General features: G+C 36.2%; 1 protein-coding gene across 6 annotated transcripts in view; it reads right to left on the bottom strand.

Moving 5' to 3' along the window:
• Positions 1–26,436, bottom strand: part of HDAC9 (histone deacetylase 9) — a 910,741-nt gene that overhangs the window by 662,449 nt on the left and 221,856 nt on the right. The gene's annotated exons all lie outside the window — the stretch shown is intronic.

Here is a 26,436-nt window from a genome sequence, read left to right on the forward strand (position 1 = left end):
ACACACACACACACACACACAGCCACAATTCACAGATACTTGGAAAAACTAAAAACTGGTCTTTGAGGTAGAATGAAGAAGCCTCTTAGGGGAACTCTGGCTAAACAGACCGCTTTATAATATTTACTTGTCAACCTTACCTTATTTCTACCGGAATATTTTGGGTGTTAGTTTGAAAATCTCTAAATGAAAAAATAATCAGAGAAATTATTAAGTATCTGTGTGGATGACTCACTCTGCTGGAAAGAATTTTTATTCAAACTCCAAAGAAAACAGATGGCACCGTTTTAAATGAATTTAAACATCTGAATGACTGGCAAAAGCCATGAAAAGTATATTGAGCTTGACAGAAGTCCAGTATGTGTGTTCCAGTCCTGGCTCTGGGACCTGAGCATCTAATTCAATACTTCTCTAGGCCTCCTTTTCCTAAGAGGCTCTGCACATGTGATCACCACTGTGCCACCGAATGCAAATTTTGTGAACCTGAGTTTGGAGGTGATATTGTTTATTATTTCAAGCAATCTCCATTGAAGATCTACTAGGTGCCAGACAAAAATGCTATGACATAGAATATAGCATTTAAAAGGACAGTTATAGTCCCTCTCTCCAACAAACTTGTAATAGTCCACTACTTCATCACCTCGAATAAGGTAGGTAGTGTACTTAAGATAATCATTATTCTAGTATATTTTTCTTGTGTACACAATAGATATTTTGTACTTCTTTTTTTAAAATTTTTTTTATTATACTTTAAGTTCTGGGATACATTTTGAACTTCTTTGGGAGTAACTTGAGATTGATGAAAACAAAAAGAAGAAAAGTTAAACATTTCTGTTACATTCTGCAAGCCATACTACATTTTTTAAATGTAAAAAAGTTACATTTTACTACACAACTAATAAAAGGTAGTGCTATATTCCTCAGCTCCATTTTTGTCTGATATTATTACAGCTATTTTAATTTTAACTGAAAATATGTATTTCCTGAAAATATGTTACCTGAGCACACCTTTTCTTTTCATTAAAAAGCACAACTTTTCATTATGCCACATCAGAGATTAATAACAAAAGTAAAAGACAATTAGGCAAAGATATTTAAAATAAATGAAATTCATAAATGTATTACATGCCTGATTGTTTGGCTAAAATTAAACAACTAATCTGAATATGACTGATGGGAATGATGCTGAAGGAACAATGAAAACAAAGGCTAAGAGGCTCTGCACATGTGATCACTTCAAGTGAGGTCTCGTTATTTTCCATTTACCTCTTGATAGTTATACCTATCAAACACAACACCTAGGATCAGCTTCCCATCTCTGTTTATGGTTGTGATAACAGAGAAATCAGTTGTTAATTGGTCAGCTCAAATTGTATTCATGTATGACTGTATGTCTGTGTAATCCTCCTTGATCTAAAATTTCCCCGATTCTCCTCAGGGTTATTTGCCTTATGTTCATAAAACCAGGATACCACAATGCTAAACTTACTGCTCTGCCATTTGTTTCAGATTATTCTTCCTACATGCTCCAATTTGCATAACTTTATTGTTTTGTAGATTCTAAGCTTGTGAATTTATTACCAAGGCACCTGCCAGTGTTACTGTATTTAAGGAACTGTCAGCAGTTTCTATTTTGGGGTTCTAAGTTGGCTACAAAAATTCACTCTGGGATAAATTTTGGCATGTGTTATAGGGTAACAAACCAAAAGTGACTTATTTTTAGAAAACAGGGAGGGAGTAGAGGGGAAATAGTTTTTGGTTGTTTTTTCCCCGCCCCCTGAGGTATAGAAATATAAAATAAAAAACAGAAGTTGGTGGTTTCAGAAGTAGTCTAAGAGATTAATTCTTTTTGGTGTTTTTAAAGTTAATATCTTTTCAACCCATTCATCAACATTACAGACTAATGCTTTGGGGGATTGTGACAAAATATTAAAAATATCTGTTCTATTTACAGACAAGGTATCTTGTATGTCCATTAATTTTAATAGTGGAATAGCAGTTTTAGGAGAAAAATATAATCCATTTAATGAAAATTAAATGTGAACCAAAAAGTTCAGATTTCTGGCAAATACCTACGTATCTGAAATACCACCCCAGGGTCCCCATCTACTCACTATTATCACAGAACTTCACTAAAGTGTGTGAATTACACATGCCCTGGGTTTCATTTAGTTTTGAACCTATGTCTCTGAAAAGAATCTTCACAATCTAAATCTTCATTTGGCAAGCAGAAAAGATTGATAAGTATAACCAGAACATCTGCAAAATAATATAATCAGAAAATTTTTCTTTTCCCAAAGCATCAAGTTATGAGAGGTGGGTATCATACCTTCCCATTATTCTCACACAAATGAAACACACACACACACATAAGCCTTAGAATGTAGCAATAAAATATACCCAAGGTACCTTAGAAGTAAAATATATACTATTCCTAAAGCAAAAATAGTAAGAAGGTTGTGGCTAGCTAAATGGTAGTTAAACATTTCTTGACCACTTCTGGGGGCCAGGCACTAAACTAGATTGCTGGGTTAGTAAGTCTACATGAAATGCATAAAAGGCAGCAAGGACAGTGTAATGTGAAATGGGGGGAAGAAACGGAAAGCTTCAAAAGACATAATCTGGATCCAAGTGCCATCAACAGGAATTATACTCTGGCCCACGTTCTTGAGCAATCTGATCCCCTGACAGGCGCATTACTTTTGTAAATCAGAGACCACAGAATATCAGAGAACAGTATCATCAAACACTGAACTATACAATTCATTCCATTCACTGTTTTATTTTTATTTTTGAAGAGATGACACTTCTTTTTTTTACTAATTGACAATTATTCCATTCACTCTTAAGCGGACACTTACCAAAGTGGCCTTCTAAGTATAATTTTTATGTATTCATTTTAACTGACAAATAATAACTTCATATTTATGGAGTACAATGTGTTATTTTGATTTATGTTATACATTGTAGAAAGATGCATCGAGTTAATTAACATACCTATCACCTTATCAACTTACATATTTTGTGGTGAGAATGTTAAAAATCTATTCTTTAGTAATTCTGAAATATAAAATACATAGATTAAAACTATTCTTCCAGTCTAAAATTTTGTACCCTTTGATAAAAATGAACAAGCCTTTAGCTACACTAACAAAGAAAAAAAGAAGACCCAAACAAAATCAGAAATGAAAAAGGAGACGTTACAACTGATACCATAAAAATACACAGGATCAGAAAAGACTATTACAAACTATTATATACCAACAAATAGGATAACCTAGAAGAAACAAATGAACTAGAAACATGGAACCTACCAAGACTGAATCAGGAAGAAACAGAAAATCTGAACAGATCAATAATGAGTAAGGAGACTGATTCAGTAATAAAATATTTCCTAACAAAGAAAAGCCCGGGACCTAATGACTTCACTGACAAATTCTACCAAATATTTAAAGAAGACCTAATACCAATCATCTCAAACTATGTTAAAAAATTGAAGAGGAGGAAATACTTCCAAACTAATTTTACAAGACCATCATTACCATGATACCAGAGCCATACATGGATGCTACAAGAATAATAAACAAATAAACTACCAGCCATTATTACTGATGAACACAGATGCAAAGTCCTCAACAAAACACTAGCAAACTGAATTCAACAGCACATTAAAAAGATCCCTCACCATGATCAAGTGGGATTTATCCAAGACATGAAAGGATGGTTCAACATCTGCAATCAGTAAATGTGAACAGCATATTAACAAAATGAAGGATAAAAATTACATGATCTTGTAATTATAATTTGATTTTCCCTATAGAGTGACTTTCAGTTAGTTAGCACAGAGTAGGTTTACATGTGTATTCTAAATTACTTAGTGCAAAGAATTCTTATCGTAAACCAATAAATTTGCATTTTGGTTGTACACTAGTATCTGGTGGTTTTGGTTAAGGAAAGCCTGTCCCTGCATGAGAGCTCTACTCCCAATATCCTAACCAAATAAGTGTCTGGATCTCCATGGCTAAGATCCATACCCTGGAAACTGTGAGTCCAGCCCCAACACCTCATAGGCACTCTTTAATAAATGAGTAAAGGCAATGCCATGTTGCAAAAAGCCGTGGAAGGCAGCTGACATCTCCTGTGATCACCCTTACATTACTGGGTCGTTTTCTCTCCAATTTCAATAGGAACTAAAGCTCAAAGAGAAAAATACTCATGGGTTAAGTTTCTATAATTTCATTTTATTTTAATGAACTGTAAAAACAGCTAAAAGTAAAAATATTTCTAAGTCATACTCCATTTCTACTCTGATGTTTGCCAGTCATAATTACTGCTTAAATATTCCTTTATATCATGCTAGATTTGTCCAATTTGTATGGCAGCCTATTGCTGAAAGCCACTTTAGAACAATTCTAACTCAACCTCCTCTTTTACAAAGGAGCAAACTGATGTTATTATTTCATCTAATCCTATAACAATAAAAAAGGAAATAAGTACCAAATGAATATTAAAATAACCAAAAATTTGTTCTCTTACTAATTAAAATCACAAGTTTGGTGAGTTTGGTATTAGGAAATAAAAAAGTATTTCAGAGTAACTCATCTATATTATATTTTGCCATTTATTCAACTTTGGTTGGTATAGGCTCTTCGACTTTATCTTCAATTTTCTGGTAATTAATAGTTTTAATTAGCTTTTTCTCATTTATGCCAGATATAAAAACAACAAGTTCCTCAGAAATATGTGTTTTTCTTTTTGTTTTTCTCATTTTTTTAGCACAAAAATTTGCATCCCAAGATGAAGTGTCGTACAATCCATGTTCTGTTGTGTAACCATTTTAATTAGTGTAATATTCCATGTTTTGGCTTTTTGTAGTAGGTTGAATCTATACAGTTGTCATATCTGTAGGTCAGAAATGATCAATTATCAGTAATTTCATATGGTTCAAACAAATATTTACTGAAAATGTGATTATTAATACAAATTAACTATATTATAGCACTACTCTTCTGGCCATTATATCTAGGTTCTGATATGTAAACTAAAAATAATAATATTTTAGTTACCAGATTAAATATAATCTATAGTAAGTAACTGCTTATCATAAGAAATAAGCTTATTTCCCTAAACACAACTATTTTTAATCTTATAAGCCCTCCATGCACTAATTAAAAATGAAAAAGAGGTGTTTCCTAACTAAATGAAATAGTCCAATAAATACTAAGTCAAATGTAAAACCAGCTCAAATAAAAATCAATGTAAGAATTCATTTATAAATTTTTTTTTTTTTTTTTTTTGAGACTGAGTCTGGCTCTGTCGCCCAGGCTGGAGTGCGGTGGCCGGATCTCAGCTCACTGCAAGCTCCGCCTCCCGGGTTCACGCCATTCTCCTGCCTCAGCCTCCCGAGTAGCTGGGACCACAGGCGCCCGCCACTTCGCCCGGCTAGTTTTTTGTATTTTTTAGTAGAGACGGGGTTTCACCGTGTTAGCCAGGATGGTCTCGATCTCCTGACCTCGTGATCCGCCCGTCTCGGCCTCCCAAAGTGCTGGGATTACAGGCTTGAGCCACCGCGCCCGGCCTTATAAATATTTTATAATACATCTGTATAAACTTTAATGGGTCATCAGCAGACAGGAACTATAAAAAAAGAATTCCCTCAACTCTTAATTGCTTTTACAGATGTAATGAGGCATCCAAAATCACAATGATGAAATTACAGAAAATAAGCTATTCAGGGGAAAGGTTCATGTTTACCTCAATAACCTGCATGACTTAATCCATCAATAGACTACCTATCATCAGTTCTCCTCTGAATTCTAACTATGAAGACCTCGGATTTCCGCCAGGTTTCTACCCTGTACAAAATGTAGAAAGAAATAGCTTCTAGAAAGAAATTGCTTACAAAGATAGATATGCACCAAAACAACATAGCCCATGCAGCACACAAGTCTTAACTAGCCCTACTAATAGAGTTTTTAAAAATTTCAACAATTTAAAAGTGATGATAAATCCAAAGTATACATTCATCATGGTTATAGATGGGGCATGTACACTGTTAACACGTTCCTTTTCCTAATCAGATCCTTCATTCCAGGCACAGAAATTATGGCAGCATGTTTTGACTATTTGGGACAAAATCAAAAATACATAAGTGGTGAAGAGGAACTGAGAATTGGTAATTCCTGTAGAGAAGTGAAGCATCTACTGAGTTAACATAAAATAACCAAGAATATAATATAAATATTTCTGAATATGTGTTATCCACCGTTTACTTCTTTCAAGTTTCTTTTGCCCCAAACAATTTATAAAAAATCCTAAGTATGCTGTCATTTATAAGAAAAACACTTTCTTTTAGATGCTTTTATTCAAGTGAGATGCTTTATTCAAGTATACCTTATTTGAAGAATATAGAGAATTTCACTTTAAATTAAGTTCTGAAAAGTAAAGGTCAAAACCTTTTGCCAGCAAAAAAGCAACTTGAAATAAGACAATAACAGATCTTTATATTTACTAAAAACAGAAAATATTGAATGTAGTTTGCCACGAATAATTTCACTTCTGCTGTGTCAGAATATCATTGGTCTAATTTATCGCCTGAAAAGTGATAATTTTACATGCGTGTATCAAGAACAAAACCCAGCAGAATGTGTTCACTTTGGTTAAATACAGTGATGTGTGGCTTAACAACAGAGATTCATTCTAAGAAATGGATTGTCAAGCAATATCTTCATGTGGACATCATAGAGAGCACTTACACAAACCTAGATGGTATAACTTGGCTATACGGTATAGCCTATTGTTCCTAGGCTACAAATCTGTAGAGCATGTTACTGTTCTGAATACTGTAGGCAACTGTTACACAGGTGTAAGTATTTATGCATCTAAACACAGAAAAGGTACTTATATGTGGTCTATCACACGACTGTACCATCAATTATAGCCAGTGACAGAAACAAACACTTATTTCAGATTTTTTTTTTTCCTTAGATTACACTAGACCATGTGATTTTTTACCATGAATTGAAGTTAAATAGCTCCAAACTCGAAAATTTTGTGTGTCTGTAATCCCACCTGCTTGGGAGGCTGAGGTAGGAGGATCACTTGATCACAGGAGATTGATACCAGCCTGGGCAACACAGTAAGACCTCACTTCTTAAACAAAAAGAAAACAGCAAAATTAATTTCAAAAATAATAATCACATTGTGGCGACTATATGGAACTTAAATTGCTTTACTCTGGCTGTTCTGGTAAGTTGTAATGGTAAACTTGACAAGATGAAATCAGTCCTATTAAAAGGAGAATAATTATTAAACTGATATTTTGATCATAATGTCAACTGGGGAAATTGAAGACTTCTTTTTGTTTTATTCATTGCTGTTCTATTTTTAAAATAGGATTTTATTTTTAAAGCACAGAGCATCAAAAATTAAGGAAACTAATATTTATATTCACATGCTTGTCTTAACCTTGATCTTTCTCTGGATAGTCTACTTCATCTCATAGACAAAATTGTTGGGTCTTTTTTTATTAACTTCTGGTACTTCTTGTTCCTTTTATTTCAGGCAATGGATTCAACGTGTACTTGTTGGTCAATTGTTCCTAATGTGCATAAACAAATATAGCTCTCCACTTAGATATTCAATAAGCTCTATGGTTTACAGCAATTGAAGGATGGCAGAAAGGAAAAGGGGGCCTACTATAACTTTAAGAACTTTCATACTTTATCAGATAGAAAAGGAACTTTATACTATTTTCAACTGGAGCTTAAAACAATCTGCTGTATTTTAGCATTTAGTGAGGACATTTCACGTCATTTATCACATTATAGCCTGCATTATAATTATTTCCATAAATGCTAAAGTTATTGAAGGGACCTCTAAGCTCCACAAAGGCAAGAGTTATTTCTTGTTCACCTTTTTATGCTCTACAGCAATGCTTCTCAAATTTAATGTGCACACAAATCATCTAGGGGATCAATCTTATTAGAAAGCAGATTCTGTTCAGTTGTTCCACAATGGGCCCTGAGGCATTGCAATTCTGCCAACTGCTGCCCATGCTGATGTGAGGACCACACTGTGAGTAGCAAGGGCACACAGCACCCAACAAAAACCATAAGCCACTTAAAGGTATTTCCTTTACTTTTCTTTGAGAGAAACACCTAAATGGCTATTGTAGAAAGTTAACATTATGAAGTACCTACAATATGCCAAAGACAGTTGATAATTCTTACATCCCTATGAGACTGGTACTATGATTATCTCCACTTCAGAGACAGGAAAACTGAGACACTAAGAGGTGAAGTAATTTGCCTAAGAAATTGAACCCGGGTTTGCCTAATTTGAAAGCCTCATCTATAATCACATCAGCATGGTTCCTATTAGCATTTTGTAGCCATAATAAATGAGGTCATCTTGACTGCACTTTCTCTTCTCTCTCAGGGAAAGCCTTCCTCATCCTTCAAAGTCCAGAAAAAAAAAATGCCACTTCTTTGACTCCTCTCCACTTTGTGTAGTTTTGGAGATATAGACTGAATGTCTATGTGCCCCCAGCATTCATATGTTGAAGCCTCACCCCCAATGTGATTGTATTTGGACATGGGGCTTTTGGCAGCTCATTAGGTAATGAGAGCTGAGGCTTATGAATAAGGTTAGTGCTCTTATAAAAAAAGATCTCATAGAACTCCCTCACCCCTTCAGTCACGTGAGGATGAAGTGAAACAAAACAAAACAACCATAAACCAGGAAGCAGGTCCTTCCTAGGCTCTGAATCTGTCAGCACCTTGATCTTTGACTTCCCAGGCTCCACAACTGTGAGAAATAAATGTATGTTGTTAAAGTCAAGTGGTCTATGGTATTTCTGTTACAGCAGCCCAAACAGACTAAGACACCCAGCTTTTCCTGAGATTCCCCAGCAATTTGTTCTTCTTGGCACTCACCAAAGACTATTACAGTTACCAGGGTGGGTGTCCCCCGTCTTCCTTGCCAGGTGTCAAAAGCTTAAGACTTGGAACTAGGTCTTATTCATTTTGATCCCCAAAACTTAGGACATGAGAGCTTTTAAAAGATACAATGCCTCTAGGCTCCACTTTCAGGGATTCAAATTTGTTAAAGCCTAGACATCAGCATGTCTATAACACTCCCCCGAAGATTCTAACGTGCCCCCAGGTGAAAAGCCCTGATGTTGGGCTTCATGAGAGATAGTGAGGGCTGGAGCTTTCACTGTGAGTGAGGTGTGTATCCCTTTGAGAGGTGTGACTCTGCACTGAAGTGTTGAGAACAGTCTATGAGGAAACAAGGGTCCAAGCTAAGAACTGGGCCAATAAGTCAGAGGCCACTGTAATAATCTGACAGACAGAATAGTGCTTTGGACCAGGGAGGTAGCAATGGAGGTGGTGAGAAATAGTCATGGGTCTAGATATATTTTCCTTAGTGGAGCTAGTAAGAAAGAATTGGAGATGCCTGGATATGAAGTCTGGGAGACAGAATGGGTTCAAAGATAACTCTAAGGTTTTTGGCCTGAGCATCTAGATGATTAGGTTTGCTACTTTCTAATATGAGGAGGCCTTAAGAAAGGATAAATAATATGTAAACTTTTGACGCTACTCATCCCAGATGTGGGCCAACCATCCTTGAGGCTGGCGCTATTTAAAATTGCATCCACTCTTTAGTAATGGAGTTCTTTTCCTTCTCATACTTTCTCCATCCTGACACCCTTCTCTAAACCAGGCCCCTTTTCTTCCTCAGGCCAACTTCCCAGCCCTTCCTAGAATCCTCCTTTCCCCTCATGAATCCTTTCTCATTTCCCATATGCTTATTGGAGGTATTTTTCTCCCAAGGAGACATTATTCGTGCTTCTTTCTTCATCTTGAAACTTGCTGTTATTTTTCTCTCTCCTACAGTGACCCCACACTTTGCCTTCAATCCTGTTCTCGAACGCCAGCTTACTATTATCCATGACTGTCTGCTTTCTCCTCCTGTGCGCCTAACAAGAAAACCACCTTGGATGCCCCTGCCAATCGGCAATCAGCATGATCCTCACCAGCATACTGTAGATGTGGAAAAAAACAAAAAACATTCTGCCTCTGTCTATAGAATTAGATCCTTTCAATATAGAAATAATAATCTCTTGCTAAGTAGAAGATAAGGGCTGCAGTATATCAAAATGATATGTTCCCATTAAGTAAGCCTTGAAAGTTATTCTCACTGACAAATCAAAGGTGTATCTAACTATACTTTTGGAGGTAAAATGGATTCTGTGATATCTGATACGGTAATCCACAAAAATTAGTTACTCTGTGATAGCTTAGAACCATGACAGGTACAATCAATATCCCTTTCTCAACATCCAAAAATCTTTCTCTTATGCTCAAAGTTTGTGCTTATGAAAAAGAAACAGGACAAGTAATTCAATTTGTGATGTTCACACTCAAATCCTGAAGTATGGGACTAGAAAAAATAATTTTCTGGTTGTGCCCCAACTTTACAGATGGACAGTGTTTAATTCTGCTAAATTGATAGTAAAGAAGGGATTATTTTAATATTGGCTTTACATGTAGCTGATATTGTTCTAAATGTTATTGTCAGGAGATGGTTCAAATAAGAGAGAAAGGACCTGGGAAGGCTGAGTGACATGGGAGTTTTACATTTATTCCACTAGAAATCTCAAAGGCATTCTCACCTCAAAGAAGAGTAAAATAAATTTAACTAGTTTGAAATGTTAAATATCTCTCTGAAAATGAGGCGAATACATAATGGAAAGCAGAAATATTTCAATTTCTGCCCTACTTTTTATATAAATTCTAAATGAAATATTCAAAGCTACAAAAAAGTTACAGCTCTCCAATTTAAAAGAAGTGGATAACAACATTTATATGGTTCTATTGTGCACCAGGGCGCATCTCATCTGGGGCACACTATACAATTTGATTGGAACTTGGCTTAGTTCAGGAAAGAGGAGAAAAGTTAATAAGGCAATTATTCATGTGCTACATAAAATCAGACAGGAATTTGAACCTTCTTCGAAAAGACACAGCATATAAAGGAACAGTCTTTCCAAAACTTACCAATATGTACCATTTCTAACCTAAATCAACCACTTTCCCTTGTAATTTTCTTATTCCTGTAATTCCACAACACAAACATTCTTTTAAAAAAGCATATAAAATGATTCTGTAGTTAAAATGGAGTATCTTCAGCAACATAAAGGCATATCACCTATTTAGAATGGCCTGTTACTGAGTTCATGACCATTCTCTAGCTCATCTTTTCCCTTTCTCTTATATAGTACATGGAATATGGTAAGTGTTAAAAACACAGGTGAGACAAGTAGGGAGATGAAAGAACTAATGATGAATGGATAGGATGGAAAGAGCATGAAGGATTTGAATGTCTGGAGTTAACCAGGGAGGAGAGAGAATAATATGTAAGGGAAGAGACAGAAAAACAAGTAGTTGTAAATACTAAGAACAATTTCCATCTGCTCCACTATTTGGACTCAAGCCAGATCTGACTTGAGTAGGGATATCTGTGACACATCTATAGAACTTGCCTTACATATGTTAGAGTCCTTAGGCCTTGAGGTGTGGATAGAGGAATCTATTTGGTCAAGTTCTATGAAAATATGTAGTCTACAAAAATGGTGATTGCATATGTTCAACCTAAGACAAATATTTTTATTCTCGATACTAGTTATTTCCTTCATTATCTCTCTTCTCTCTTCCTCTCAACCATGACTTAGATAAATGTGCTAGAAAATGGACAACTGGAAAGTTCTCCTAAAAACTTTATGGGACTGCTTGAGGTCACACAGCTGACCATAGGCAGAACAGGAGCCAAGCAACCAGGGTTTAGCCCAGCTCTCTTTCCACAACACCATTGTGACAATTGGGGTGGGGGGTGTCCAAGGAGAGAAACAAAGTGGGAGGAGATGTCAGACTTATCTGCTCACTCAGAAATTCACTGAAGGACAAAATTATATATACCAAAATAGAGATCCCTTCCTCCTTATATACCAGAGAACAATGAAGGAATAAAAAATGAGTCACCAGAAAGAATGACAGGTCCTTTAAGTTCCATGAGCTAACAGCACTTTTTAAGAGTAAATCCCAAGTTTGCCAAATTCAAGAGTCCTCTCCCAGTGATTAGTTAACGTGATTGACAACAAGGGATACTCTGAAGAGCCACGGATCCTGCAGCAACACACCTCTCAAGGTTGGACAGGAGAGCCGGTGCAAAGGATTTTATTCCCTCAGTCATTATTACTGTCCTGAAAAATAAGAGCTTGTACCATTCACAGCAAGCTCCTCCATTAGCTGGAAGTTAAAGACAGATTTTGAAGTCTTGTGGAGGTGTCACCACTGGATTTAATGAGAAATCAACCACAGAGTACAGCGAGGGGAGAAAAATACAGTACAGTCAAGTATATGATCAACCCAAGTTAATCTCATAAGCAGATAAAAGGAAGTTAATAGGCTGTTACGGCAAGCATCCTTGATGATCACTGGGCCCCTCAGTGTGGCTGAATGTCCTCAAGACATTTCTTCCACAGATTTGCTGATGAGCCTGTTAAAATGTCAGGCTGCTTATGGTGAGTAGCAGGTGCTGAAGTAGGTTGGACTAGAGAGTGAGAAAAAATCTTTAGTTCCCACCGCCCCTTGTGAATTGTTAAGGTTAAAATTTGGAACTGAAAATTGGTCAACAACAACAACAAAAACCTGCTACAGTAACTAAAATAGATTCTATATGTGAAAGAGAAAATTACTTTTCTCACTCAGTTTGTGCTCCAAGAAAAAAAAAATCAAAATATTGGATGAATGTTATGATTGCCTGCCATTAATGGAAATGCTGTTATTTTAAATAACTGCAAAGAAACTTTTCAAAAGCCTTCAATAATTTCAATAATATTTAAGCCTAGCTGTAGATGACAAATACATCTTTACCTCCCAAAGTTGGATGGCTAAAAATTTTTTTGAGGAACACAACAGAAGTGCCTCTTAAATTTAGCCTTTTTTATATTTTTGTCAGAGCTAAATTACAAGCAATATATTGGTGAGTTTTAAAAGTCAAATAAAGAAAGTAAATTTAGTGCAGAGTTTACAATGGCGATTTCTCATTCCAATAATGATGGGGAACTCATAAAATTGAGGCTTTGCAAGAATAGCAGATTTGTTTGATTTATTTTTAAATTTATAGGCATCAACAAATAGCATAGTTTCCAAATATTTGATCTGATTTTTAAAATCTGGCTGGGAATCTGCAAGTTTCCATTTTATTGGTTGCTAGATGAGTTTTTATTTGCAGATACATTGTGCCTAATTTTAAACTGCTTCTTCGGCTTTATAGTTTATGTTTAAATGCATAAACATAAAAAGAAGGAGATAACTAAAAGATACTTAAGATCTGAAAGGGGATTTTGAAAGTTTTACTGGACCCCAAACAAATCTTCACTAGCAACAGAAAGTACTCTAGTTAGTATTAACAAAAAGAAAATACCAGAAAATAAATACCACAAAGTGTTTTTGTTTCAACCATCGTGGTGTTTTTAAAGATTATCAGTTCAGAACTGTAAAAGCAATCAACAATTACGGTAAATGCTACTACACTAACAAACACTTAGCGTTTATTTGTATCAGTGCTTGTCACACTACAGGTTACAGAGGAATCCCCCCGGAAATGCAGATTCTGATGGAGGAGGTCTGGAATGGGCCTGAGATACTGTATTTCTTGGATCTCTCTGCTGTGATACAAATACTGCTGATCCCAGGGCAAGACTTTGAGGAGCAAAAGTCTGTAATGTACTAAGCACTATACTAGTCGTTATGTTTTTACATTTAACCTCCACCACCCTATGATATAGGGTGTATTATCTCCCCTTATCACATAAAGAAACAAAGGAAAATTTTATATAATTCTTTGACAGACTCAAAGTATGAACCCAGGTCTCTTTGAAGCCAAAGCCCAGACCTTCTCTATAATAGTTTACTGCCTTCGTCTCTCAAGAAAAGAATTGATCATCATCAGTAGTTAATGCTAATTACTAGCAACTTGCTAATTCATGATGAATTGATTCAAATCAACAATAGAACAGTTTAAAAATCCAGATGCTGAGACCCCACTCCACTGTACCTCTTTTTCTATGAATGAGTAGGAATTGTCAATTCTAAATATTTTCACCATCTCCACAGGTGACTCCGCATATCACTGAAGTTATTCATTAGTTATTGCTGTCTGTAGTTATCACTGAAACAAATGCCATCTGCATTACATTTGTTACTGAAAACAGTAAGTGTGAGGTGTGCTTGCTGATCAAGTACGTGGGCTTGATGGAAAAGATTTCATATTTTTTAAAAGGTAGATGTTTATGTAGCATTTTTGTATCGAATTAAAACATACAAAATTTAATCTTTCTATTAATCCCTTGGCCTGAGCTACAGTACTATTGTAATTCTCCCTTACTTCATGAAAGGCTCCGATTCAAGAGATGCTGGCATATCTTGCAGCTGCAAGTAAAAAACCATCCCATTCTAACACCTCCCTAGGAGGCCAGGACACTGGGATGAACCAGGCTCTGATATAATTCTTTTCTTCTCTCTTTGATGCTGTTTTGATGGCAAGCACCTGTCATCAAAAAGTATATGATTAGTCAGAGCTCCTACAGGAGACCATTATCATATTTTCTGGAGTTTAAGTAGGGCAAGACTCTCTTCCCATTTCCACTCTTACAGGAAAGTTTTTAGTTTAACCAACCATTTGAAAGAGCCTGTATACTAGGCCATTTATGCAAGACAGAGCAATGAAATTTATGAAGAACTTTTGACAACACAGATTTCTGTTAGACTACTAAATATTTCTGTTAGACTACTTTTGACAACACAAAAGTAGTCTAACAGAAACGAAACACAAAGGATTGCCTTACACCATAGATTTATAGATTTTCCCCAAAGTAGAAAGTCCCATCCCCCTAAACAATTCCACAGGTGGCCAGAGGCTTTTCACTGTCTTGACACTACTTTAGGCAGCAGTTGATTTAGCAGTTATCAGAGAACACAGATATGGCACAAGCACAGCATGCCATCAGTAACATCTGGAGCCAGTTACTCAACTCACGTTTAGGAAAGACACATGTGAGTCCTAAGCTCTACCATTTTTGACAACATCACAAGTGACTGGATATTCCTAGACAGTTTTTCTTCCTGTTTCCAAAAGTCTGATTTAAAATTCAAATTTATCAGACAGAGGTCAAGTATACTTAATTTCAGCATTTTATTATTCAAAATATATTAAGAGCAAGGCCCTCAAGATAATAAATTCACTTTTTAGAATAATCAGAGAGCCAGGACTTATTATTGTTTTAGTCAAGAAACTCTAGCTGCTAGAAATAAACATATGATACAAAGTTACTCAATCACATCTTTCATTCATTAGTACACTCATGAGTCTTTTAACATGGCTGAATTTTTATTTATTTAATTTTTTATTTTATTTTATTTTTTGAGACAGAGTCTCGCTCTGTCGCCCAGCCTGGACTGCAGTGGTGCGCCCTCCACTCACTGCAAGCTCCACCTCCCGGGTCCACGTCATTCTCCTGCCTCAGCCTCCCTAGTAGCTGGGACTACAGGCACCCGCCACCACGCCCGGCTAATTTTTTTGTATTTTTAGTAGAGACAGGGTTTCACTGTGTTAGCCAGGATGGTCTCAATCTCCTGACCTCGTGATCTGCCCTCCTCGGCCTCCCAAAGTGCTGGGATTACAGGTGTGAGTCACCACGCCCGGCCTTAATTTTTATTTTTTTATTTTTTATTTTTGAGGTAGGGTCTTGCTCTGTCACCCAGGCTGGAATACAATGGCATGATCTTGGCTCGCCGCAACCTCAACTCCTCAGCTCAAGCGATTCTCCTGCCTCAGCCTCCTGAGTAGCTGGGATTACACCACCTGAGTAGCTGGGTGTGCACCACAACACCCAGCTATTTTTTGGTTTTTGTTTTTGCTTTTTTTTGTAGAGATGTGGTTTCGCCATGTTGCCCAGGCTGGTCTCAAACTCCTGGGCTCAAGCAATCCATCTGCCTTGGCCTCCCAAGTACTGAGATTATAGGCATGAGCCACTGCACCTGGCAACATGAGTGAATTTTTAATGGAATCTTATTCCAAAGAGGACTCCAAATTTATTTTTTGTCACAATGCAGCATAAAACCATTATGGAATGCATTATTTCCCAATGAAAAGATTCTAAATGCCATATATCTCAACACTTATGCATTATATGTACATATTTCAGCAGACAACCCCAAACTGAATGCAAAGTTATCAACAGAAATATTCTGTTAATACAACCTTTAAGAGCTCCTATTAATAGAAACATTTCTTCTACGCATATTGTGCAGGACCTTGTGACTCAAAGTGTGGTCCCTGGACCAGCACAGTATCATCTGAGAGCTTGTTAGAAATGCAAAATCTCAGGCCTCACCCTAGATCAACTGAATCAGTGTCTGCACTTTAAAAAGATCTCCAGATGACTTCACAGGTACTTACCATTTTGAGAAAAACTGGTATAGCTCTTATGCAGCTAGGGTGCTCATAGATGTTTTCAGATGTCATTCTCACAACCACCCTATGAGCTAGATATTTTCATTACCATTTTAAGGAGAAGAAGAAATAAAACTCAGTAGTAACTTTCCAAGGTCACATAAATAGAAAAAGACAATTGCAAACACAGTTCCATCAGACACTCAGTCTCTAAGGGACTCTCTTCAGTGCAGACACCCAAGTCTGTGACTGGCTCTCTTGTGATCTGTGACAGAAGTCACCATCATAAGGATCTGTCCAGGAAGAAAGTCAGTTTAGACTGAGCAGGTAGAGGAAACGTGCACTTACATAAATATGCATCTCTCAGCATCCAAAGGTTAGGGTGTCATCCTCCTAGAAACTTCCCCCACCTCACCAAAGAGGATTAATCACTTAAATTATGTAGTGCTGTGAATACTTACATCAAAATAACTCATCCTTTTCTACAGAAATAAATTTCAAGTCTCTGATCCTAGCCTAAAGCCTGTATTTTTCTAGTGCAAATTGGACATCTATTTAGGCTTAAGGCAGAGAGGTGTTAACTAATACAAAGCGAAATGAGAGAAAGTATAAAGCACAGAAGTTAAGAGTGTTGACTCACAAGTCCTGCGGCTTGTTTTTACAGCCTGGTTTCATGAGCTCTGTGACCTTGAGCAGCTAATGAGCCATGCTGTGCCTCAGTTCCTTTATATATTCTAAAGGGATGATCATAACATGCCCATCTCATGAGATGTTAAGGACTAAAGGAATTCATACATATGGTAAACACAGAACAGTGAATGCCTGACACCTAAAGTGCTCAATAAATATTAATTTTACAATAAGGTATAGGAAACAGAACAATAAAAGTTGGTTTATTCTGCCTTCATTAGTCTTATATAAAAAAAAAGAATCCATTTCCTTTAACATGAGGATTACAGAAATGCATTCTGTTCTGATACTGTGCCTAATACCTACAATAAGATCACAACCTGTGTGGCTAATGTTATTTATTTCATGTACCAAGGTTTTTCAACCAGGTTGATGCGAACCATTGAAGACAGAACCTTTCTTACTGGTCTTTATTTCTCACTAGTCCTTGCTTATATTAACTACTTAACAGATATTTATCTGTGATGGTGCAACATGAACAATAAAAATCTGAATTATAAAGCACAAATTTCAAACTTCATTAAAAAAAAAAGACAGCCACAAAGTTAGAAATATAATCATGTAGCTTAAATATTACTAAACCTATTTTAAATTTATTGCTAAAAATGCATCTACTCATCAAATAATTTCTGTAATATCAACCATGACAACTCAACCCAGTTGTTTCATGGAGCTAGAATAAAATCTCATTCTTAAAACACTGTAAATAACTTACTCTTCAATAAGTAAACGCCTGTGTATGACACTGAACATAAAGAACGATGAAGGTTGTATCATCCAGCCCTCCTAAAACTCTTCTAGATTTTCTTGCCAATGCACCAACAGAGATAAAAGGAAAGTTATTACCTGAAATAAAACCTCACTCCAATTTACTGCCACATTTCCAGGCATCTCATATCAAACATAACTATTAATAGCAGGATTCTCACTGCAACTTCAGTCTAATTTATAATTTATCTCCCCGACTTTTCCTGTTTTTCTGTCCTGGGATTTTTCAGCCTGAAAGAAACACCATCCTGTTTCATAAGTTTGGTTTAGAAACAGTGACCACAGATCCTCTGCAAATGGGACACTATACCTTTGGCTGGGCTGTGATCTGGAGATAGGGCAGGCTTATTACTATCTCTAGAATACAATGGCCTGCTCACCCACATATCCCTCCCTTCTGTCTCACATTGCTAACAGCATAGCTATGAGTTTCTATAGAACTTGTCACCAGGGAACTGTCCAACATACTTTGGCAAAGGAATTATTTTGCTGCCTAAGGAAAGAGGATAGGAGGAGAGTAAAAAGAATAATCTCTTGCTTGGAAGCTAGCCATCTAATTAAACTCAGAAGAGTATTGATTCTGTCCACTTAGATTAACTTTAATTTTATGTATAACCAAATTATAGATTCAACTTAACCAATGTAGATCCCTGAAATCTCTCCAAAAATATATCAAACGTCTCTAAGTGAAATTTCCCAAGTGAACATGGTTGCAGCCCAACTTGATTTAATGTTTATTTTCTATTTTAACTTAAAATCTTAGCACAAAAGGATAAATTGAGGCAGTGTATTAAGTAGAATGCAGTCCACATGATTTAACAGAGGAAGAAGAAACAGTCTTACATTCATTAAGGGTATCTTAATATTCCAGTGGTTTATCAAATATTCAAGAGTAGCATTTTAAATTAAATTGTTAGGGTGTGCAATAATTTTCACCTAACACATCACACATTATAAAAGCATTTGCATATATTAAAATCCAAATATTCCAAAGTTCACACATGGTGACAAGGATATGAAATCCTGAATTTCGAGCTTGACTAACCAATCTCTGACTAGTGTGTTCCACCTCTTTACTAAATGCTGAGCAAGAGAAAACAAATTAAGTATTTGGGTCTGAGCCTTAATAATTCTCAGTGTCAGGTCATAAATCTCCCGATGGGAAAATATTAAATTCGGAAATCACTTCTGAAAGAATTTACAGCATTATTTTCTTCAGATTATTTGCAACATAGCACCAATTTTGTTATCTCTGAGTTACTGTGGATATAATTGAATCCAAGAAATGCAGAATGGACCACGTCTCTTACCCATACATTTCTACCAAGTTTCCACTTGATTGCTTTACTGGTCTATTTTTCATATAATTATCACTCACTAATATTGAATACTTTTTCCCTGAAATCAGCTAAAATATTTTTAGAATGCATAGGTGACAGAAAACTCAGGTAGTGAAGAAATGTTTTCTTTGTAAAGCTGAACAAACTGTTCCCAGAATTGTCTTGAAAGGGAAGGACAAAGGAATAGGTAACCATGCATTTAAGAAAACAGGTGCCTTATATCTAATTTTCCAAATCTCTATGATTTATAGGAAGACAAATCTGAAAAGTTTTTAATGGCTATGGAGAATAAAGTAGCTAGAACATTCAGAGAAGCAAAAATATTTCTCCTTCTAGAAATATATCCTCAAAGTCCCTAATAAACCCATTAAACTGTTAGTAAATTGCATTTCTTAAACCTTTTAAAGGGGGCCACTTTAATCTTCCAAGAGAAGATTGTCTGGGGCAAGATACAAAGATTTCTTACCATGATTACTGTTCACAAGCTAAAAATAGCCATCTGAGAAAATTGAGATCAAGGAACTTCCTGACACAAACCTGACCTAATTCAACAATTTGATCTTTATCAGTCCCTGCTGAAGACCCAGAGACTTGTGAAGCTTCTGCTAAGAATAAAAGACCACACAGAGGGCTCAGAACCCTAGTTACAATTTACATTAAAATAATCAGGCTTGCAAAAGATTATAAATTATCTAATGTCTGCTAACAGAGGATCTGTTAAATTAATTTTGGAAAACCCACAGGATGAACTACTATGTAGCTGTGAAAAAGGAGGCACAAGGCACTTCTACATGTGGAACAAAATTTGAAACATACTATAAGAGGATACTATTCAAGGCATACTATTCAAGGCACAGAAAATGTGTAGTAATATGTTAATGTTTACTACAGATACTCGCACTGACACACACAGCATAGCATTCTGGAAGGCTACACAAGAAAGAGACAACAGTGATTGTTTCTAGGAAGGAGAGAGAAAGGAGAGACAATCAAGGAAAAGATAGAGAAATATAGATTTTTCACTCTATGGCTCTCCTATCTTTGCATTTTGTGCCTGTTCATCTGACACCTATTTTTAAATCACATTTAAAGGCACCAGGGAAAGAATATGTCTGTGTTCAAAAATATGCAGCCATGTTAGCAGTCCTGCACCTCTAACTGTATGCCCTAGAAGGAGTCAGGACGATAGGTCCTACTGTCACTTTGTCCTCTCCTCATTCACCAGGAATCTCCACATAACAAATATTTTGTTTTAAATCTGGGTATACATCTTTTCCACCCACTGTTCTTCAGATTGTTTAAAATAAATTTCCCGTGATAGTGCCAAGAGGGTGGTTCAGTGGCAAAAGCCATTTCCCCCATATTAATCTCCATCAGCCTCTTTACAAATACTTCCTAAAACAAACACACATCCTAAATAAAAGGATTCCTTCAAGTGGAAAAGTAGCTCTAACGCCAGTTTACAGCCAGCTTCCATTCCTTCATCTCTAAACCCTTCTATTTAGAGAATTTGAGGCTGTCACTATATTGTCCCCATATTTGGGAGAAAAACATTCCCCATTTGGTTCATCCCTCCTTGACAGTAGTAGAATATGAAGGAGGTGACTAGGTAAGACAGAATATAGTACTATGAGCGAGGGCTTTGGAGACAGACTGCCCAAGTTTGAACTGTGGATTTGCCACTCATTATGTAAATTTGGGCAACTAACCTAACTTCTCTGTGCCTATTTCCTCATCTGTAAAATATAAATAATACTATCTGTCTGATAGCACAATTTTTCATTCTGCAGGCTGTGACAATTAATGTGAGTAAGGAAATCAATTTTCTGAATCTCAAATGGACTTTTAAAAATGAAATTAAACATAATAAAATGGAATGGAATAAAAAAATCACAAGTTACTAGACATAATAAAAGTTGATTCATTATTTCTTTTCCTAATCATATACAATATATACATAGAGGAAGTATATATGTTCTAAATGTCAATTTTTTCATTGGGGGTTATGTTCAAAAGGTTAAAGGCTTTTGTCATAGGTGGACTGTGTGAATAAAAGGTATTAATAAATATAAAGTACTTAGAACACTGTTTGGTACTGTGTAAGACCTCTAAGCTAACTGCAGAATCCTTGTTTTAAGAACAGTAACCTACTTTTGTCATCATCATCATCACCATCATCTCTCTCCAGAACTGAGAGGTAAACAAATAACATCAATATAAAATTATGTGAGCAAAAAGTTACATTAACATAAAAATCTTATTACAATTTAATTAATGATATTAAAAATCTATAAAAATAACCATCAACAACATATAAATTTTTTTAGAAACAGAAATTTGAAAGAGATAATAGAGTAGATTTGTATAACATGGTTCAGAAAGACACTGAATTTAGGGGCCCTCAGCAATTTAGTAAAAGTGTGTGTGTGTGTGTGTGTAGTGGATTTGTACACATTCATAAAAATCTGTAGAAAATGTCAACTTCTCTTTCCCCTGATTCTATACTTGTAAGTTAACAATGCTGTATGATGTCTATGTCACACCTGCAGGAATACATCAAAGGTGGAGGCCTGAATTGGTATCATGGACAATTCAATCACTGGACAAGGGATTGTTGGGATATCTCCAACTCTAAAGGTTAACTTGTGCACAGTGAGAATATCAGGAGGAGTTAAACGTGAGTATACGCATATTTTTTTATTATGCCTCTGATTCTCATTGGAAAAAGAAAACTGGCATTTCTGATTTGTACATGTGTTCCTTAAGAGACTGGTTAACATGAGGCCGTCACTGACACACAGGCCAACTCTTACTTTACTGACCAAATTCAGTTTCAGGACACACATATTGCTAAAATAACGTGAACACAGCCAGAGATGCTGTCATTCTCTAAAGATTTTCTGGGCCATGGTATATCGTCCTCCAAAGAAATATCTATCCCAGTGTTTTTCAAAATCATGTAGTCTCAGAGCTCAACACAAAACTTTGTGATATGTAAAACAGAAAATCAAAGCTCCTATAGCTGAAATGGACATGGGGAAGCCTGGGAATCATTCCTGATCATCCCCGCCCAGTCCTCCCTCTTTCCAATGTGGCAGGCCTCGAAGGGATACCTTGAAAGTCTCTACACTATCTGGGCACTTATCACGCTAAAGTGTGCATCTGAATGATCAGGAACATGAGTTAAAATCCACATGGCTGGGCTGCACCAGTGTCTGAATCAGAAAGCCTAGAATTTGCATTTCTAATGGTCCAGGAATCACACTTTGAGGACCATTGCCCTATCACATTGCTTCAACACATTTGCTTAATATCACAAACAAGGACCACCTGGATTTCATCCTTTGCAACTAATTTGAAATATTTAAATATTTTTAATTATAATAGCATTTTGTAAAAAAATCTAGATACTGAAGTAGGTAAGTTTGAGCTTTTTTTTTTCATCCAAGCTAGTTTTAAAATCTAGTGATTTAGTTTTATTAATTGAGAACAATTCCACCAGGCCATGAGAAGGCTCTGATAACATGCTACCACAACAAATGTTCCTGAAAGTTCTTTAGGTTCAGTTTGCTTACAGAACGATAAATGTTCCCTGTTTGGAAATAGTCCCCAAATGTTCCCTCTTGTTTAAACTGTGTAAATTCTTAACATACTCAGCACACATACTGTAATCTATGACTGAATGGAGGTCTTTCTCTCCTCAGGGAGAATGGAAGGATGTTATTTTGGGGAACAGTGAGGCTACCTTTACCATTTTTTTTTCTAACTCACAAAATACTGCACTAAAGTATTGCTCAACTCAGACTGAAACAATTTTCCCATCTGTCAAAATATTTTAAATAGTATCAAGCTGGTATTACTTTGTCAAAACATTTCATCAGAGACAGTATCTAAATTTAAACAAGCAGTTCCTCGAACTATGTAAGTAAGGTGAATAAGCTGCCACACTGACACAGTATATTTTTTGGAAAATCCGCAAGGTCTCATTAGAAAGACCTTAAAGGAAATGGGTGTTTAAACCAAGGACAAGTGTACCTTGGGCTGAACATTTCATTGTCCTTGAAATGATTTATTTCAACTCCTCCCAAACACCATGAAACAAGCTCAGCTTTACAATATTTCTGGTCAAAGTCTCAGTAAACTCACAATTATGCAATGAAATGTGGGTAATATGGATTGACTTAGAGATCTCCACAAACACAAGCAGGCAATTTGCATACATTCTCCAAGGGAACTGGAGTTGGCACGAATTCTCCCCTCACCAGCCATGTGACTTTGTTCAGGTTCCCTGATGTTTCTGGACCTGTTTCTACATTTATGCACACAGGTAAAGTCTGCCTTATAAAGTGGATCTGAAGAAGGGATCATTCAATGAACCCTATCTCCCTGTCTTAGTATTTATGCATAAAAACTCATACAAATCCCCAGAATTTGAGTTTAAATTAGAGAACAGCATGAATAAGAGAAAAAATAATGGCTAACATCTTTCCATATTCTATAGATATATATACACACATATATATGTAACTTATATCCTGGCTTAATATAGTTTCCAGTTCTTTTTGTTATATATCTGACACAAGAAAAAGATTAATAGGACATTATTTCCAGGTCAGACACACCTAATATATTTTTCTCCATGAAGTAGCGTATCTTCAATCACCCACTGAGTATACCAAAACTTTTTTATATCTTTAAGAAATTTAAAATCTAATACCACGTACTAAATGTAGATCAAATATCACTTTGAAAGGGAGTACGGTATATTTACAGCAAATGATGATTAGGCTATGAACTGTCCAAAGCTTAAATAATTACAGATCAGAGTTCAAGTATACCTTTTCCTCAAAAGAAAAGTTCTTTCCTTGTATATGGTTAAGCAAATCCATATAACTATGAAAGAAACAGGGCTACAACAGTGACTTATTTTCTTTTGATGTTTAAAAGTATTCTATGTAGGTTTGGTTTTGCAAATTTCACATTTTAATTAACCTAGTTCATATAGATTGCTAAAACCAACTTCATGAATTGGATGAAGTGTCTAACAATCAACATCGGCCAGTGACACTATTAAAATGTTTCAGCTACTTGGCAATATAAACATAAATTAAGGCAAAGTTCTTAAAATTACATTTGAGTTTGAAAACATGTGTTTTTATATTTGTAATGTTTTCTCATACATGTACACTTGTAGGTATCAGAAATGGTTTTTCTTCCAGAACTTTTTGAAAAGCTTCAAGTATTTTCATTTCCTGGAAAGTACATCTAGTCAGATGGAGTACCACTGGTGCATGTATTCCACACCCTGATCTTTGGTGTTACTGACATCAGCTGTTTTGTTAATGCATGATAATTGTTTTTAAAACATTACTATGACTTTAATAATTATGATTTTTTTTCAATTTTACAAATTTTTTAAAAATGTGAGACACAGTCTCACTCTGTCACCCAGGCTGGAGCACAATGGCACAATTTTGGCTCACTGCAACCTCTGCCTCCTGGGTTCAAGTGATTCTCCTGTCTCAGTCTCCCGAGTAGCTGGGGCTACATGTGTGCACCACCATACCTGGCTAATTTTTGTATTTTTAATAGAGGCAGGGTTTCACCATGTTAACAGGTCAGCCTGGTCTACAACTCCTGACCTCAAGTTATCTGCCCACCTCATACTCCCAAAGTGCTGGGAATGCAAGGGTGAGCCATGGCACCCGGCAATAATTATGATTTTATAATGTTGGAGACTAGTTTTAGAATCTAAGAAACAGCAAACATTTTATTTGTGAAAATGACATGGTAACAAGAAGACCTTTGGAGGAAATGACGTATTTTTTTAAAATGGCCTTGAACAATTACCATTATTTTTACAAAACTCAATGTGTTGAAGATGATTCTCATGTTAAGAGCCTTTCTAATACACATCAGAACTTTCATTTATGTGCCCTCCCTTTGTACTCTAGGATTAACAGGCATAAAATGTCCATGCTTGTTGAGGTGTCAATTACTTGCCCACGAACTCAAAGCTCATAAATGGGGAAGTCAGGATTTGAACTTGAGAGGAATGGCTTCAAAACAGATAATCTTGCCTCCCCCTGCACACACACACACACACACACACAAGAACTTCCCTCCTCTAGCTGAGGGGCCAAGACATAAACACACAACAAATTTAATAACATAAGAAAAACTTAACTTCGCATGAATAGATAGAAGACATGTCACAATGTTAACTGTGCAATGAGGTCCAGGAGAGAAGTGAGATCTCAGTCTGCTGACTGAGATGACCAGGGGAGATGGCTGTATGAGGGAGTTTGGAAATGGACATGGAGAATGGGAAGAATTTAAGTAAGTGGGTGGTGTCTCGCAAATCCAAAATAGCAGGAGCCAAAAGGAGTGTGAGTAAACAAGTCTGGTTAGAGTGAAGAATTTATATTCAGCAATATTGATGAAGCTAGAAAAACAGTTGAAATAACTGTAGAAATCTTAAAGTCTGAGGAGTTAAGACTTAATCCTGCCAGGATGAATATCCATCCAAAGATCGTAAGCAAGAAAATGCCTGGATCAAAAGGTGTTAAAGAAAAGTAATTACCAGTAGCATGAATAGCACCATTTGGAGAGACACCAAAAGTATGTGTAGAAGCCTTCAGAATCTATTTGGTCAATTCCAAACTATTCCTATATTACTCAGTCTTTATTAAACTTAGATTACCATCATCTTTTCTTTCCTACAAAGGCTGCTACCTCAAAACCATGTAAACATATTTCTGGAGCATGGGTAAAACTCAGATTTACTTCTGAAAACACATCATAGCAGATGCTATCAATAGTCCATCCATATCTCCTTGCTTTTGCAACTGCAGTACACAGTGGCCAGACATTGACTTCTAACTGTAATGACTGGATGTATTTTTCAGTGGCCAGAAGTGCTGAGGAATTAACACCCCCACCCCCAGTCTGAGTCCTATCCACAGCAGCCCCCAACCAACAACAACGGTCAGGAGTTGGTATTGAAATGCCCCCGCTCCTCACACTGCGTGCCTGTTGCACAGAGTTTTCCAGAGCTCCTCAGCAGAATTAAGCTTTAGTTACCCAGCACACCAACTTACTTGATAACATATTGTTT

The sequence above is a fragment of the Theropithecus gelada genome, chromosome 3 (assembly GCF_003255815.1).
Source record: "Theropithecus gelada isolate Dixy chromosome 3, Tgel_1.0, whole genome shotgun sequence".
Classification (NCBI taxonomy): Eukaryota; Metazoa; Chordata; class Mammalia; order Primates; family Cercopithecidae; genus Theropithecus; species Theropithecus gelada.